We start from the raw sequence: 19,139 nt of genomic DNA, 5'->3' as shown, positions 1-19,139 counted from the left end.
TCCTTAAGAAATGTTGTTTGGGAGGAAACGTAATTTTAAACATTTACAGTTGTGTGGAAGTAGGGCTTTGTATGTGTGCCAGAATAGCTGAGAAAGTCAAAATGCATTCGTCAGACTTGACAATTTGAAAAAGGGCACAGTGAAGTTGGATACAGAGTATTTATTAATAACAAACCTATCATTGCCAGACACGTTGATATTGTGGAAGATGACGTCAGATGTACTGATATTAAAGATTCAAGGGGCGAACATTTTTAGTGATTCTGAATACAAAAGCATAAACAATGAAACAGTAAATAACCCAATGGAAGAAAGGGGCATCAAAGGATGTCCAAGCAATCATAAGTAAAAACAGGAACAAGTGTTGAGCAGGTCAGCTAGAGAATATAGGATGCATGATAGATTTAATGATTATGTCATGAGTAACTTTATTTATGTATACTTCTGTAATGCTGATAGTCCAGAAAATTTTGACGAGGTGATGCATAGTAATGAGTTAGAAATTTGGAAGTGAACAATGAATAAGGAAATTGAAAGTATAATTAAAAATAAAACCTGGAAACTAGTAACTAAACCAGCGGATATAAATATTCCTGAGCGTAAGTGAGCCTTTAAGAGAGAATCAGAAAACACTTGTAAAGCAAGATTAGTTGTAAGGGGCTTTCAACAAAAAGAAATTGTGGATGACATCTACTCACCAGTTGTTAAGATGTAAACATTGAAACTTTAGTTGTCATTCTGTTGCGAAAAGGGTTTAATTGTAGAACAAATTGATGTACAGGCTGCATCTGTTAATGGTAAAGATTTCTCGGAAATTTATGCGAAGCAATATTTTGGATACAAGGATGGAACAGATTGCGTTTGTATGTTATTTAAGGCATTATATGGCTTGAGAGTAAGTCCTAGAGCATGGTATGATTGTTTAGATAGGTTTTTAACATGTCAAAAGTTTAAAAGAAGTAAATATGGTTATTGCCCATATGTATTGAAGACTACAAATTATATGGTCTATATAACTTTGTTGATGATTCCCTAATATGTTGTAAAAGTAAGGGTGAAATACAAGAAATAAAAAATGCTGTTATCGAAGTGATTTCAGGTGAAAGACTTAGACGAAGGGAAGAACTATCTTTCGATAAATATTAACTGTAATTATGCAAAGAATGTAATGACTCTGAGTCAGGGAAGCTATACTGAATCTCTAGCTAAGAAGTATTAGTCTGAAAGTTTAGAGTTGTGCATGGAAGTACATTTGATAGTACATATAGCACTAGATTAAAGTCTTGATATTAAGTACAGGAAGTTGACAGGGGCTCACTTGTATTTTTTTAGTCATCAGTCTTCTGACTGGTTGATGTGGCCAACCATGAATTCCTCTACTTTGCTAATCTCTTCATCTCAGAGTAGCACTTGCAACCTTCATCCTCAATAATTTGATAGATGTATTCCAGTCTCTGTCTTCCTCTGCAGTTTTTGCCCTCTACAGCCCCTCTAGTACCGTGAAAGTCATTCCCTGATGCCATAACAGATGTCCTATCTTCCTGTCACCTCTCCTTCTCAGTGTTTTCCACATATTCCTTCCCTCGCCAATTCTACACAGAACCTCCTCGTTCCTTATGTTGTCAGTCAACTTAATTTTCAACATGCATCTGTGGCACCACATCCCAAATGCATCGATTCTCTTCTGTTCTGGCTTTCCCACAGTCCATGTTCCACTGTCATACAATGCTGTGCAAGAAACGTACATTCTCAGAAATTTCTTCCTCAAATTAAGGCCTATGTTTGATACTTGTAGACATCTCTTTGGCAAGAATGCCCTTTTTGACAGTGCTAGTAGTCTGCTTTTGATGTCCTCCTTGTTCCATCCATAATTCGTTATTTTGCTGCCTAGATAGCAGAATTCCTTAACTTCACCTACTTCATGACCATCAGTCCTTATGTTAGTTTTCTCATTGTTATCATTTCTGCTACTTCCCATTACTTTCGTCTTTATTTGCCTTACTGTCAATCCCTGTTCTGTATTAATTAGGCTGTTCATTCCTGTCAGGAGATCATGTAATTCTTCTTCACTTTCACCCACGATACCAATGTCATCAGTGAATCATATCATTGATATCCTTTCACCATAAATTTTAATTCCAATCCTGAACCATTCTTTTATTTCCGTCATTGCTTCTTCGATGTACACATTGAACAGTAGGGGCGAAAGGTTACAACCCTGTCTTACACACTTTCTAAACCGAGCATTTTGTTCTTCGTCATCCACTTTTATTATTCCCTCTTTGCTCTTATACATGTTGCATATAATCTGTCTCCCTATAGGTTAAGTCTGTTTTTCGCAGAATTTCAAATATCTTGTCACACGGTTGTCGAACGCTTTTTCCAAGTTGACAAATTCTATGAGCATGGAGGCAGACTAATTGAGTTATGTAGTAAATTTCGGCTAATAATAGTGGATACTCTGTTCAAGAATCACAAAAGGGTGAGGTATACATGGAAAAGGCCAGGTGATATGGAAAGATTTCGGTTAGATTACATCATGATCAGACAGAGATTCCGAAATCAGATTTTCGATTGTAAGGCTTATCCATGAGCAGATATAGACTCAGATCACAATTTAGTAGTGATGAAGAGTAGGCTGAAGTTTAAGAAATTAGTCAGGAAGAGTCAATATGCAAAGAAGTGGGGTCTGGAAGTGCTAAGTCATGACGAGATACGCTTGAAGTTCTCTAAGCCTTAGATACAGGAATGGGGAATAGCTCAGTAGGCCATACAGTTGAAGAGGAATGGACGTCTCTAAAGAGGGCAATCACAGAAGCTAGAAAGAACATATATAGAAAAATGTAATTGTGAAGAAACAATGAAAAACAAAAGAAATACTTCAGCTGATCGATCAAAGAAGGAAGTACAAAAAGGTTCAGGGAAATTCAGGAATACAGAAATACAAGTCCCTGAGGAACTCTATGAATGTGCCTGGATTTTTCTTCAGTCCTGCTTCCACTATCAACTTCAGCGTCAGAATTGCCTCTCTAGTGCCTTTACCTTTCCTAAATCCAAAATGATCTTCATCTAGTGCATCCTCAATTTTCTTTTCCACTCTTCTGTGTATTATTCTTGCCAGCAACTTGGATGCATGTGATGTTAAGCTGACTGTGCAATAATTCTCGCACTCGTCAACTCTTGCAATATTCGGACTTGTGTGGATGCTATTTTTTTGAAAGTCAGATGGTATGTCACCAGACTCACACATTCTACACACCAATGTGAAGAGTCGTTTTGCTGCCATCTCCCTCAACGATTTTATAAATTTTGATGGAGTGTTACCTATCCCTTCTGCCTTATTTGATATTTAAGTCCTCTAAAGCTCTTTTCAATTATGATTCTAATACTGGATCTCCTATTTCTTCTAAATCGACTTCCGTTTCATCTTTAATCACATCAGACATATCTTCCCCCTCATAGAGGCCTTCAAGGTACTCTTTCCACCTATCCGCTCTCTCATCTGCATTTAACAGTGGAATTCCCATTGCACTCTTAATGTTACCACCCTTGCTTTTAATTTCACAGAGGTTGTTTTGACTTTCCTATATGTTGAGTCAGTCCATCTGACATCCATTTCTTTTCGATTTCTTCACAGTTTTCTTGGTGCCATTTCGTCTTAGCGTCTGTGCACTTCATGTTTATTTCATTCATCAACGACTTGTATATCTGTATTCCTGAATTTCCCTGAACGTTTTTGTACTTCCTTCTTTGATCGATCAGCTGAAGTATTTCTTTTGTTTTTCATGGTTTCTTCACAATTACGTTTTTCTATATATGTTCTTTCTAGCTTCTGTGATTGCACTCTTTAGAGACGACCATTCCTCTTCAACTGTATGGCCTACTGAGCTATTCCTCATTCCTGTATCTAAGGCTTAGAGAACTTCAAGCGTATCTCGTCATGACTTAGCACATCCAGATCCCACTTCTTTGCATATTGATTCTTCCTGACTAATTTCTTAAACTTCAGCCTACTCTTCATCACTACTAAATTGTGATCTGAGTCTATATCTGCTCCTGGATAAGCCTTACAATCGAAAATCTGATTTCGGAATCTCTGTCTGATCATGATGTAATCTAACCGAAATCTTTCCATATCACCTGGTCTTTTCCAAGTATACCTCACCCTTTTGTGATTCTTGAACAGAGTATTTGCTATTATTAGCAAAAATTTATTACAGAACTCAATTTCTTTTTCTCCTCTCACATTTCTTGTCCTAAGCCCACATTCCCCTTTAGCCTTTTCCTCTAGTCCTTCTCCTAGAGCTGCATTCCAGTCACCCATGACTATTATATTTTCATCTCCCTTTACATACTAGATTGACCCTTCAATATCCTCATATACTTTCTCTATCAGTTCATCTTCTGCTTGCAACATTGGCAGGTATACCTGAACTATTGCTGTTCGTGTTGATTTACTGCCAACTCTGTTAAAAACAACCCTATCACTGAACTGTTCATGGTAACACACTCTCTGCCCTACCTTACTATTCATAATGAATCCCACTCCCATTATGCCATTTTATGCTGCTGTTGATATTACTCTATACTCGCCTGACTAGAAATGCTTGTCTTCTTTCCATTTCACTTCACTGACACCATACTACATCTTGCATATCCCTTTTCATATTTTCTAGCTGTCCTACAACGTTCACACTTCTGACGTTCCACGCCCCAACTCATAGAACTTTATCCTTTCGTTGGTTACTCAGTCTTTTTCTCATAGTCCCCTTCTCCTTGGCAGTCCCCTCCCGGAGCTCCAAATGGTGGACTATACTGGAAACGTTTGCCAGTGGAGTTAGTATCATGCCACTTTTTCGATTACAGGCAACATGTCCTGTGGATACACATTATGTGTCTGTAATGCAGTGGTTTCCATTGCCTTCTGCATCCTCATGCCATTGATCATTGCTCATTATTCCACCAGTAGAACCAGATATGAAGAGGGGCAAATAGCATTAAGAGTAAATGATACATTGATGACGGATGTGTATAGTGATGCAGAACTTTTTAACAAACATTTTATATCTGTCACTGAAAGGATAGGGTTGCCAAGTTGTGTAGATGCTGCCATGGGATACCTCAGACTAGATATTTCAACTTCCACAATATGAATTTGACCCTCACTATCTCAACAGAAATAATGTCCATCATAAAATCTTTAAAATCAAAAATATCTAGTGGGTGTGATGATGTTTGGAACATTCATATTTTACTCTTTGATGTACTATATGTAGGGTAGTTTATGTTTTCTCCTTGATCTTCGTTATGTACATCGCTGAATAAATGGTCTCTAAATATGCGTGTTCCTGGCAATATGATGTATTGTATATTTGATTAAAAGGTCAACTTTATAATCTCACAGAGGACTAATTAGAGTCAATATCTAATAGATGTAATATCAACAAACTTAATTAAAGAATGTGATTCTGAGTTAAGTAAAATATTAAACTATCTGTGCAACCAGTCAGTTAAGTAACACATTAAATTATTTGTGCAACCAGTCAGTGGAATATTTCCTGAATCGTTGAAATATACTGAAGTTAAGCCACTGTTTAAGAAGGGAGATAAAGAAATATCAGCAAATGTCCGTCCAATTTCACTTTTGCTAGCATTCTCAAAAAATTTAGAAAAGGTAATGTACAATCCGATTTATAGCTATCTTATCACAAATAACATACGGTCAAAGTCGCAGTTTGGATTTCTAAAGGGTTCTGACATTGAGAAGCCTATCTACACTTACAGTGATAATGTACTTAACTCATTAGACAAAGTATATTAGAATATTATGGTGTAACGGAAAATGAAATCAAATAGAGGTAATGCAGGAGTAGGTTTAATAATGAATAAAAAAATAGGTGTGCGGGTAAGCTACTACAAACAGCATAGTGAACGCATTATTGTGGTCAAGATAGACACAAAGCCCATGCCTACTACAGTAGTACAAGTTTATATGCCAACTAGCTCTGCAGATGATGAAGAAATTGATGAAATGTATGATGAGATAAAAGAAATTATTCAGATAGTGAAGGGAGACGAAAATTTAATAGTCATGGGTGACTGGAAATCGAGTGTAGGAAAAGGAAGAGAAGGAAACATAGTAGGTGAATATGGATTGGGGCTAAGAAATGAAAGAGGAAGCCGCCTGGTAGAATTTTGCACAGAGCATAAAATAATCATAGCTAATGCTTGGTTCAAGAATCATAAAAGAAGGTTGTATACATGGAAGAATCCTGGAGATACTAGAAGGTATCAGATACATTAGATAATGGTAAGACCGAGATTTAGGAACCAGGTTTTAAATTGTAAGACATTTCCAGGGGCAGATGTGGACTCTGACCACAATCTATTGGTTATGAACTGCAGAATAAAATTGAAGAAACTGCAAAAAGGTGGGAATTTAAGGAGATGGGACCTGGATAACCTGACTAAACCAGAGGTTGTACAGAGTTTCAGGGAGAGCATAAGGGAACAATGGACAGGAATGGGGGAAAGAAATACAGAAGAAGAAGAATGGGTAGCTCTGAGGGATGAAGTAGTAAAGGCAGCAGAGGATCAAGTAGGTAAAAAGACTAGGGCTAGTAGAAATCCTTGGGTAACAGAAGAAATATTGAATTTAATTGATGAAAGGAGAAAATATAAAAAGGCTGTAAATGAAGCAGGCAAAAGGAAATACAAACGTCTCAAAAATGAGATCGACAGGAAGTGCAAAATGGCTAAGCAGGGATGGCTGGAGGACAAATGTAAGGATGTAGAGGCTTATCTCACTAGGGGTAAGATAGATACTGCTTACAGGAAAATTAGAGAGACCTTTGGAGAAAAGCGAGCCACTTGTATGAATATCAAGAGCTCAGATGGAAACCCAGTTCTAAGCAAAGAAGGGAAAGCAGAAACGTGGAAGGAGTATATAGAGGGTCTATACAAGGGCGATGTACTTGAGGACAATATTATGGAAATGGAAGAGGATGTAGATGAAGATGAAATGGGAGATACGATACTGCATGAAGAGTTTGACAGAGCACTGAACGACCTGAGTCGAAACAAGGCCCTGGGAGTAGACAACATTCCATTGGAACTACTGACGGCTTTGGGAGAGCCAGTCCTGACAAAACTCTACCATCTGGTGAGGAAGATGTATGAGACAGGCGAAGTACCCTCAGACTTCAAGAAGAATATAATAATTCCAATCCCAAAGAAAGCAGGTGTTGACAGATGTGAAAATTACCGAACTATCAGTTTAATAAGTCACAGCTGCAAAATACTAACACGAATTCGTTACAGACGATGGAAAAACTGGTAGAAGCCAACATCGGGGAAGATCAGTTTGGATTCCGTAGAAATATTGGAACACGTGAGGCAATACTGACCTTACGATTTATCTTAGAAGAAAGAGTAAGGAAAGGCACACGTACGTTTCTAGCATTTGTAGACTTAGAGAAAGCATTTGACAATGTTGACTGGAATACTCTCTTTCCATTTCTAAAGATGGCAGGGGTAAAATACAGGGAGCTGAAGGCTATTTAGAATTTGTACAGAAACCATATGGCAGTTATAAGAGTCGAGGTTCATGAAAGGGAAGCAGTGGTTGGGAAGGGAGTGAGACGGGGTTGTATCCTGTCCCTGATGTTAATCAATCTGTATATTGAGCAAGCAGTAAAGGAAACAAAAGAAAAATTCGGAGTAGATATTAAAATCCATGGAGAAGAATTAAAAAAGGGTGGAACTTAATGTTATAGTGCAGGTTATGGCTTTAAAGTAATTATAAAAGTTGAATACAAAGAAGATGAAACCCAAATGTTAGATATGAAAACAGATTTCTTGCGGGGTTAAATCAGGGGTAACAAACACATTTATAAAAGAAGCTGGTATGTAAATATCATCCACAGGCATACCACCCTTCCAAGATTTTCGAAACTTTTATTCATTGATAGTTTTTAGATTAACAACTGCCACATCACATTCAAGGGCTAGTTCCCACATATAACGTACATTTACTGTGTTTGGGTTACACAAACTCCCAAGTTTATTCAAATTGCTTTTTGGTTGCATATTAAGTTTATTTCTTTTATTCATCCAAATATCTTTGAAGATTGTGGGATATTCAAGATAACTGCAAGTGTGAACTTATAATAAAACTCACATCTTGGCCACAGTAATTGTTTTATTTTTTTCATCATTATACATTTCAACATGATGCCATTTTCAAATGAACTAAATATAATAGAAACAGCAAATAATGGGAAGAGCACATACTGAGAAACATAATAGCATCAGTAACTAAATATAATATTCAAATAGCAGAACTTGCACCTACCAAAATCCTGTTGATACCATGTATCACATCCAGCTTAATAGTATTAAGTGTAAGTGTAAACTGGCTCGATAGTGGCGTAGTCCAATAAGGAAAACAGCTCTGCCTGATGGCACTAACATACAATAGATGACTTTGTGTTGCAACCAATACATGTTTTTTGTATTTACAAAAATAGCAAGTAAATATTTTACAATCATTTAAGAACACCCACCCACACACACCCACACACCCACGCCCACACACCCACCCACACACACACGCCCACCCACCCACCCACCCACACACACCCACACACCCACACACCCACACACACACACACACACACACACACACACACACACACACACACACACACACACACACACACACACACATATATATATATTCACTTAATGTCACACACAGACACACACACACACACACACACCCATACACCCACCTACACACACACACACACACACACACACACACACACACACACACACACACACACACACACACACACACATATATATATATATATATATATATATATATATATATATATATATATATATATATATATATATTCACTTAATGTCACACACACACACACACACACACACACTTTCTTTCTCTCTCTCTCTCTCTCTCACTCCCACACACACACACACACACACAAATATATATATATAGTTACAGTCTGAAAGTTCTGCAACAATTACATACGAAAAGGCTGTGTACGGAATTGTGGTATTCAAGCTAAGAGCTTCGGCAAAGGGCTTTTGGTTAGCCTAGACCAATGGGCATTTGTATAGCCACTTGAACATCTGCCTTACTGTAGCTATGTTACAGTATACTAAGCAAGATGGGATCAGCGAACACGAGCTCAGGCGCAGGTAAATTGTGTGAGTCGATTAATTTCTCTTGCAAAAGATTTTTTTGGTTTGAAATATATGCTCAGCTAATAGCATCATTTGTACATGCAATTATCGGATTTCATGTGCAAAAACAGTCATCTTTAAATAACTCCTGGCTAGAGTGAGGCGAATCGTTCAAATTCGGTTCACTGGTGTATCAGACCTTAGTCTAAGATAAATTTTAAGCATTCGAAAAACTCCTGCTTCGTTTGGATGTAATTTGCAAAAAAACATGTTTGTGCGCCACTTCTCTATGTTAAAATTTTACAAATCGGTTCAAACTCTGCACAAAGGTAAACAAATGGATAAAGTCAAAACTATGTTTTTGTAAGGTAATTTTGATCCATTCTCGATGTACCATGGTTTGAAGTCAAGTTGAGTATAGTGCTTAAAATTCGTTTTTATGTGAACTGAATGCACAGAAACTGTTTAAAGTAAAGCCAGATAAATGAAAAATGCATTCTTACAATGAAACTGAAATCTAGCTTCAATCGGATTTTATATGCAAAAAACTCGTTTTGTGAGTTTTTTATGTGTGCCTCTTCTATGTTTCAGACTTGTGCAAATTAGTTCAAATTTTGTAAGAATGGAGACAAATACTTTTAATTAATGACAGACCAGTTGTGCTGTGAAAGCTTTCTCCATTGGCATGATATAGCAGTCTAAAATTGCATACAAAAGACACATAAAATTAGGGTTTGTTGGAATCGTACATGCTGAGCCGGAGTAAAGTAGTAAGTGTAATAATAAAAAGTACAGGGTGTCTCACGAGAGATGCCTGGGATGGGTCCACGCTTTGTCGGTTGTCGCTATGGCATAGTTCTCGGACACCAATACTTTGTGCGTGCCCCCTACACTGTGCGACTGTGTACTGGTATTTTCTTTTGAGCTTTTTTTGGTCAAGTTTAATCGCTTCAGATATTGTTGCTAGACTTCATTACTGTAACTGCGCCGAGGCCGGTGCTTTCTTAACCCCTATGTCGCTGGTCCCGGTCCTCAGACAGAAACACCGTGCATGTGTCTCCTGTACCCTGCAATTCAGTGTTCAAGTGTTTTGTTTTGTGTTTCGTGTTGGCTTTCCATTTGGTATGATATACAGGAAGGATCAACGAGTGTTTATCGCGTTGAACTATGCAAAAACAGAATCATATGTGCAATGTCGTTCTGAATTCACAAGAAAATTTCCCACTGTGCACGTTCCCAATGATTCGACGAGACACAGATTACTGAAGAAATTTCAAGAGACTGGATCTGTGTTACTCAAACGAAGTCCTAGAGAATTCAGTATTTTAACCAAAAATAAATTAGAAGAAATAGGGGAGGCCTTAGAAAGAACTCTGAGAAAATCTCTGTGCTGTTTGGCATTTCAGTCTGATGTTGTCAAGAGAATCTGCTCACAGCGCTGTGCACAAACTGAAATTGAAACCATACAAAATAATGGTAGTGCATCAGTTGAGGAGCTCAGATACTGTTGCCTAACATCGATATTGCAGCTGGCTGTTACAGTCTGTGCGCGATGGGGAAGTTGATCCTGAGATGCTTTTTCTCTGAAGATGCATGGCTGCATTTGTCAGACAACGTGAATTCTCAGAACAGTCGACGCTAGAGCTCCGAAAATCCTCATCGATTACATCAACAACATCCGCCTTATGTGAAAACTGGAGTGTAGTGTGGAATACGTTCAAGGCGAATTATCTTTTTCCACGAAACAATACGTTCTGACAGGTATGTTGACAATGTGCTGCATCCTTTTTTTTTCGAGAACTAACCTAACGAAAAGATGTACGGCTACTTCATGCAGAACAAAGCAAGACCACACACCGCCAATGCTGCTGTGACAGCTGTATGGAGTGTTTTTGATGATAGAATAGTTGACTGGCCTCCTCGTTCTCCAGATCTACGTCCATGTGATTTTTATCCTTAGGGAATGTTAAAAGACAAGCTGTATGCAACCAATCCCCTGAAGCTCGATGAGTCGGAAGACACTGTTCGGCTAGTCATTTCCCAGATTTCGGCAGCCGAAATTCGTCGTGTTTTTGCTAATGTGTTCAGGAGACATCAGGCTGCTCTTACCACAGACGGACATCATTTTGAACACCTACTGTAAATAAAGGGAAGTTCAAGTTAATCAGATGGCAACGTTGTTTATGCTTAACTTAGGAGAAGCGCGCGCGCAGCCGACTACCGGTAGATCAGTGTCTGAGAGTCGGGCACGGCAGCGGGCAGCGGACGCGGTGGCGGCGGCCGTGCCACAGGACCCACAGGCCACTCCTGGGTGTCTTTCGTGAGACATCCCGCATATTCTTATGGTAATTACAACATGCTTTTGCAAAAATCTTTCATTGTTTGGGTTTTATGTGTGTAAAAAGTCAGGTTTGCACATGTGTGTTTCGTAGAAGTGCATTGCATTTTAAGTACTGCATTTACACATAATTATAAAAACTGGTTTATTACAGTCGATTATCGTTTTGTTGTTTGTATGTATAAGATTTTATTCAGAAGTGGCTTAAAATCATTGAAAAATCTCTGGATGTGCAAAGCAATGCATGTACCGAACCAAACTACTATGCTGTCTTGCAGAAAATTTATTTTCCGATAAAGTAAGCTTAAATTGGTCAGTTTTCGTACAGGATTGAGAACTTGATAACATTTTGTTGTGTGTACATTGTTTCACAATTCTTCTGTTTATTTCTGTCAGTACTGTTTTGCAGCTCAATGATTTGTGCAACAAATAATAGACTACCGAAAAGTATACATCTATATGTTTTATCTTCAAAATCTAGTCATTGTTGATTTGAAGTTTGCAAGAACTAAAATTGAAAATTAATACCCAGCCATGAGAAAAACGTGGGTGGATAATTTGGTGTGAAATGTGTGCAACAAAACATCTGAATTAAGTATCAGAAACTAAAATTGAAAATTAAGACCCAGCCATGAGAAAAACTTCGGTGAATAATTTGGTGCGAAATGTTGCAAAAAAACATCGGAATTAAGTATGAGATACTTAAAGAGATACTTAATTCCGATGTTTTGTTGCAACATTCAACACCAAATTATTCACCCAAGTTTTTCTCATACTTAATTCCGATGTTCTTTTGCAACATTTTGCACCAAATTATTCACCCAAGTTTTCCTCATACTTAATTCTGATGTTTTTTTGCACATTTTGCACCAAATTATTCACCCAAGTTTTTCTCATGGCTGGGTGTTAATTTTCAATTTTAGTTTTTGCAATAAACAATGACAAGATTTTGAAGATAAAAGGTTCAGATGTATACTTTTCAGTAGTCTATTATTTGTTGCACCAATCATTCAGCTGTAATACAGTAAGTTTTAAGTAAGTTTATCTATGTAATATGTTAGTATCATAATTTGTCTACATAATATAAACTATTTACAAATATTATTATCAGACATTTTGCTCAGTATTTGACATTTTCTTTGGTATCATATTTATGTTTGCTGTTATTTTGTGCAGTGTATGACGTATTTATGGTTATTTTTCATATGTTTGCATTCAGAGACTCATACATATATGAGTAAAACGTACGTAAAGTATAGCACAAAAAAATTAAAAAACAATAAAAATTAAATAAAATTGTAAAAAATTAAAAAATAAAAATAACAAAGACTAAAATATGAAACAAAAAATTAAATTGAAGAGGTGATGAGGCTTTTGGGCACTGAGGACACAGTATGCTAATAACGGACATGTTCAACCATATGAGGTAGGTAAGGATGGAGGAGTCAGGCTAACAATGGCCAACTCAAGCAACATGGTTTAAAAGACAATAAGAAAACCTATACCAGACCTGTCATCACCTGAGTCAACAAAAATCTACATTGATTGCAAAGCTTAGGCAGCCTAATGTCAAAATTATGATAAAGTAAAAACTGGAAAATACAACAAAAATTCTCCTATCATGGCAAAAAAGGCGAATATGTCTTGGGCAGAGTTAGGGATATGAGAGAAGGGAATTAGCTTTTCGACTTGTTTGGCAGCTTGGAACACATTTAAATCAAAACATCTTGACATATTCACACTTTTCAATGAGTTAATTCTACTTCTCCAATGTGGTGACCTCTCTTAGCTGCAAGGTGTTGGCACACCTGCACCTTGCAATTTATAGGCTAAAGTCCCTAATCGTGTGCCCAAAATGCAGAAGATTTGTCAGCCATAGTAAACAATATATAGTATCATATGGCTAAAGGATATACATGCAGTAGCTAAAAAAGTTCTTCTGGGGGGAGGACACTCAAATAATTTTTTGATTTCTGGATGGGGAGGCTGATTTTTTCCCCAAGGGGAATATTTCTCCCTCAAAGCCACCATGCCCATTACTGGTATGATGAGGAGTGTAAGAACAAGAAGAGAGAAAATTATGTGCTTCTAAAGTGTGGGATGCATCTGTAATAGGAAGTATCCCAGAGTGAGGGTACATATCTAATAGGATGTATCTGAAGAATCTAAACTTTAATGAGACATATACTAACTAGGACAATATTTCCTACTGAAGGGAGTGGCGGATTTTAACCACACACTCGCATTTATCTCCTATATACCTCATCTACATACCTGAGTTTACTTTAACATTTTTGCTTCTGTTATTATATACTTTCAACCATGTCGGTTTCTGCTATTAATTAAGACATATCTTGTGGACAACTTTCACCTCTGGTTTCTCTCACAGCTTGGTGCCCCAAGCAACCACGTGTGTCACTTGGGCCTTAAACTGCCCCTGTGCCAGCAATCAGTTGCTCCCTTAGACCTCATAATACACCAGTAAAGTACTAAGGAATTTCAACTGGATTTTCAACTCTTCTGTATGGTGAAATTCTAGAATGGAAACGAAACTGTTGTATTAAACAGTGCCAATTGTTGTTATTGTAGTCTTCAGTTCAAAGACTGGTTTCATGCAGCTCTCCATGTTACTCTACCCTATACAAGCCTCTTTATGTCCGAATAACAATTAAAACTTACATCCAGCTGAATCTGCTTACTGTATTCATCTCTTGGTGTCCCACTACGATTTTTCCCCCCACACTTCCCTCCAATACTAAGCTGGTGATCCCTTGATGTCTAGGAATGTGTCCTATCACCTGATCCCTTCTTTTGGTGAAGTTGTGCTACGAATTTCTTCTCTCCCAATTCTATTCATTACCTTCTCATTAGGTATGTGATCTACCAATCTAATGTTCAACATTCTTCTGTAGCAACACGTTTCGAAAACTTCTATTCACTTTTTGTCTAAACTGTTTATCGGTCATGTTTCACTTCCATACATGGCTCACTCAAGACAAATACTTTCAGAAAAGACTTCCTAACACTTGAATCTACATTCGATGTTAACAAATTGCTCTTCTTCATAAATTCTTTTCTTGCCATTGCCGGTCTATATTTTGTATCCTCTCTACTTCAGTCATCATCAGTTATTTTGCTGTTGAAATAGCAGAATTCACCTACTACTTTAAGTGCCTCCTTTTCTAATCTAATTCCCTCACCATTACCTTATTTAATTAAACTACATTCCATTATCCTTATTTTGCGTTTGTTGATTTCCATCTTATATCCTAATTTCAAGACAATGTGCATTATGTTCAACTGTTCTTCCAAGTCATTTGCTGACACAATTACAATGTCATCGATAAACCTCGAAGCTCTTATTTCTTCTTCCTGAACTTTAATTTGTACTCCAAATTTCTCTTTGGTTTCCTTTACTGCTTGTTTAATGCACAAATTGAATAACATCAGAGTAGGCTACAACCCTGTCTCACTCCCTTCTCAAGCATTCATGCCCCTCAAGCCTTACGGCTGCTCCCTGCTTTCTGCTATCTTCAGAATTTCAAAGAGAGAATTTCAGTCAACATTATCAAAAGCTTTCACTGAGTCTACAAATGCCATAAAAGTAGGCTTGTCTTTCTTTAACCTATCTTCTAAGATGAGTGGGAGAGTTACTATTGCCTCACGTGCTCCTCTTCTGAATCTTCCCTGAGGTCGGCTTCTACCAATTCTTCCATCTCCTGTAAAGAATTTGTGCTAATATTTTGCAACCATGACTTTTTAAACTGATGGTTCAGTAATTTTCACACCTGTCAGCACCTGATTTCTTTGGAATTGCAATTATTACATTCTTCTTAAAGTTTGAGGGTATTTTGCCTGTGTCATAAATCTATCATACCAGATGGAAAAGTTTTGTCATGACTGGCTCTCCCAAGGCTTTAAGTAGATCTGAGAGAATATCATCTACTCCCACGGCCTTGCTTTGACTTGGATCTTTCAAAGCTCTGTCAAATTCTTCTTGCAGTATCATATCTTCCATACCACCTTCATGTATGTTCACTTCCCTTTCAAGAATATTGCCTTCAAGTTTATATCCCATGTATAGATCCTCTATATACTGCTTCCACCTTTCAGCTTTCCCTCATTTACTTAGGACTGGTGTGCCATCTGAGCTCTTGATATTCATACAGCTGCTCATCTTTTCCCTAAGGACCTCTTTAATTATCCTGTGGGCGATATCTACCTTTCCTCTAATGAAATATGCACCTAAATCCTTACATTTGTCCTCTAGCCATTCCTGATTAGCCATTTTGCAGTTTCTGTAAATCTCTTTACGCTTATATTCCCTTTCACCTGCTTCATTTGCTACATTTTTAAATTTTCTCCTTTAATCGGCTAAATTCAATATCTCTTGTGTTATTCAACCATTCCTGCTAGGTCTTGTTTCTTTTTAACTATTTGTTCCTCTACTTCAACTCTTAAAGCTATCCATTCGTTTTCTACTGTATTCCTTTCACCTGTTCTAATCAACTATTGCCTAATGCTTCCTCTGAAAATCTCAACAACCTCTGGTTCTTTCATCTTATCCAGGTCTCATATTCTTAAATCCCTACTTTTTCCAATTTGTTCAGTTATAATCTACAGTTCATAAGCAATAAATTGTGCTCAGAATCCACATCTGCCCTTGGAAATGATTTAAATTCAAAACCTAGCTTCTAAATCTCTGTCTTAGCATTATATAATCAATTTGAATGCTTCCAATGTCTCCAGGTCTCTTCTACATATACAACTTCTTTTATGATTCTTAAATCAAGTGTCAGCGATAATGAAATTATGCTCTGCTCGCAACTCTACCAGGTGGCTTCCTCTTACATTCCTTTCCCCAAATCCATATTCACCTACTATTTTTCCTTCTCTTCCTTTTCCTACTATCGAATTCCAGTCTCCATCACTATTAAATTTTAGTATCCCTTTACTATGTGAATAATTTCTTCCATCTCGTCAGATATTGCTTCAGTCAACTATGGATGTAGTTGGCATATAAACTTGTACTCCTGTGGTGGCTGTGAGCTTCGTGTCTATCCTGGCTTTATTATTGTGTTCACAGTGCTGTTAATAGTAGCTTACCCACATTCCAATTTTTTTTGTTGTTATTAGATCTGCGCCAGCGCTACCCCTACTTGGCTTTGTATTTATAAACCTGTATTCACCTGACCAGAAGTTCTGTTCCTCCTGCCACTGAAATTCACTAATTCCCACTATATCTAACTTCAACAAATCCATTTCTTTTTTTAAATTTTGTAATCTTCCTGCCCAATTAAGGGATCTAACATTCCACACTCTGATCTATAGAATGCCAGTTTTATTTCTCCTGATGACGACATCCTCCTGAGTAGTCCTCGCCCGGAGATCCGAATGGGGGATTATTTTATCTCCAGAATATTTTACCCAAGAGAATGCCATCATCAATTAACCATACAGTATAGCTGCATGCCCTTGGGAAAAATTACAGTTGTAGTTTCCTCTTGCCTTCAGCTGTTCGCAGTGCCAGTACAGCACAGCCCTTTCGATGGTGTTAAAGGCCAGATCGGTCAATCATCCAGCCTGTACCCCCTGCAAGTACAAAAAAGTCGGCTACCTCTGTTGAGGAACCACATGTTTGTCTGGCCTCTCAACAGATACCCTTCCTTTGTGAATGCACCTTTGGTATAGCTATCTGCATCTCTGAGACACGCGAGCCACTACATCGGTGGCAATTTCCGTGGTTCATGGACAGAACAGTGCTCACAGTTTTGTGTAACTCTACTTATACTCGTAAAATAAGAACCTAGAACAAGATATACCTTTTAAAGAAAGAAAATTATCTCATACCAATTTTTTGAGAGAATGAAGATTTCACTCGAATTACTGGGATACTAAATGCACATGCGTCAATGTGCTTATGTGGAGTGAATGAAAATGATTACACTGGAAATAGAAATTACAGTTCTTACTAATTGAGTTATCTCATGAAGGCCTTAAATTTCTAGTACTGATTTCGCTGCAATCCTTACGAACAGAATTGCTGAAATAAGTGTACTGATTCGAAAACTCTAAAGAATTATTGTAAGGTGGAGGAATAAAATCGAATTTTGTTGCACACACTGCCAGAAAAAAAATTACTAAACTTGGAAAGACGACATCGATTTTGATCCGATGACAGCATATGCCACCTAGGGGATAGTAGATGCGCTGATAGTCCGCCAAGAGATAGTGTACTGGCATAGCTACCAGAGCGAAATCTGTGTCTACATTTAACAGGAATTACTCACATCTAGAAGGCTCAGTGTGGTGCAAACATGTGAAGCAAGCAGGCAAACATGCCAGAGATGCACTCGTGCCTCCTATAGTCAACTAAGTGAGTTTCAAAGTGGTCAAATTGTGGCCTTCCGAATGGCAAGATGATCCTTTTGGGCCAATGTCACACAAGTTGAACGTGTTGTGTCAGTTGTGCAACGATGCTCGCATGGTCATGTGAACGTTCTCACACCCATAGACGAGTTTCTCGGCGCCCATGCAGCGCAGACGCCCGCCAGGATTGTCATATTGTAAGGGCAGCAGTGGCAGATCTTACAGCTACCATACCCTAGATAAGAGGGCTTGTGAACCCAGACATGTCAAAATGAACTGTCGCGAATCAGTTATTACCAGTGGAATTATGTGCACATGTACGTATGTCCCATATTCTACTCATGCCACAGCATCGATGAGCATGGCTCGACTGCTGCTGTTAGTGGATCCCTTGGAAGATGGAATGGCATGCTGCACCCTTCAACGATGAAAGCGGATTCTGCCGGCATGCAGTAATGGTCGATTGCACGTATTACATGGACCTGGTGATTTCTGTCTCATAGAACGCATTCATCCAAGAGACATTGGCTCCATCCAAATCTTTATGATCTGGGGTGCGATAATCTACAAATCTCTTTCACTTTTGGTGTTTCTGGAGGGGACGCTAACCAGTACTCGGTATATATAGAATGTTGTTAGAGCTGTTCTTCTGCCATTCTTGCAACAGGATGGTGATGTGTCGCTTCAGCACGATAATGCTGGTCCACACACTGAACGTGAAACTCAGTGCACTCTGAAAGGCGTGCTGCAACTTCCTCTGGCCAGCTCCATCTCTGGACTTGTCTCCAATCGGGCATATGTGGGATATGATGGGACGAGAAGTGACTCATGCAACTCATCAGCCAACAACTCTCACAGAACTATATGAACAGGTCAAGAAGGCGTGGCATAGCGTATCGCAGGACAGTATTTGTGACCCTTACTATTAACTGGATGACAGGGTCTGCACCCGCATTGCCGCCCATGGAGGCTACACTATGTAATAATACGTGTGTTTCAGCATGAGTCAATACTTGGTCCCTCAGAATCGCTTGTGCTATTGATTCATGAATGTAATCATTTTATGTACTCTGTATGCACTGTTGCAACAATAAATCTTGAGTGAATTGGAAACCTCTAAGAGGATTATTTACAGCTTTACATTTATTTTTAAAATGTACAGTTTAAAGAAATGAATCGTTCTGATCAGGGGGCGAACATAAACACAAAATTTTGG

This window comes from Schistocerca serialis, chromosome 1, assembly GCF_023864345.2.
Source record: "Schistocerca serialis cubense isolate TAMUIC-IGC-003099 chromosome 1, iqSchSeri2.2, whole genome shotgun sequence".
Lineage (NCBI taxonomy): Eukaryota > Metazoa > Arthropoda > Insecta > Orthoptera > Acrididae > Schistocerca > Schistocerca serialis.
This window is presented reverse-complemented; position numbering follows the sequence as displayed.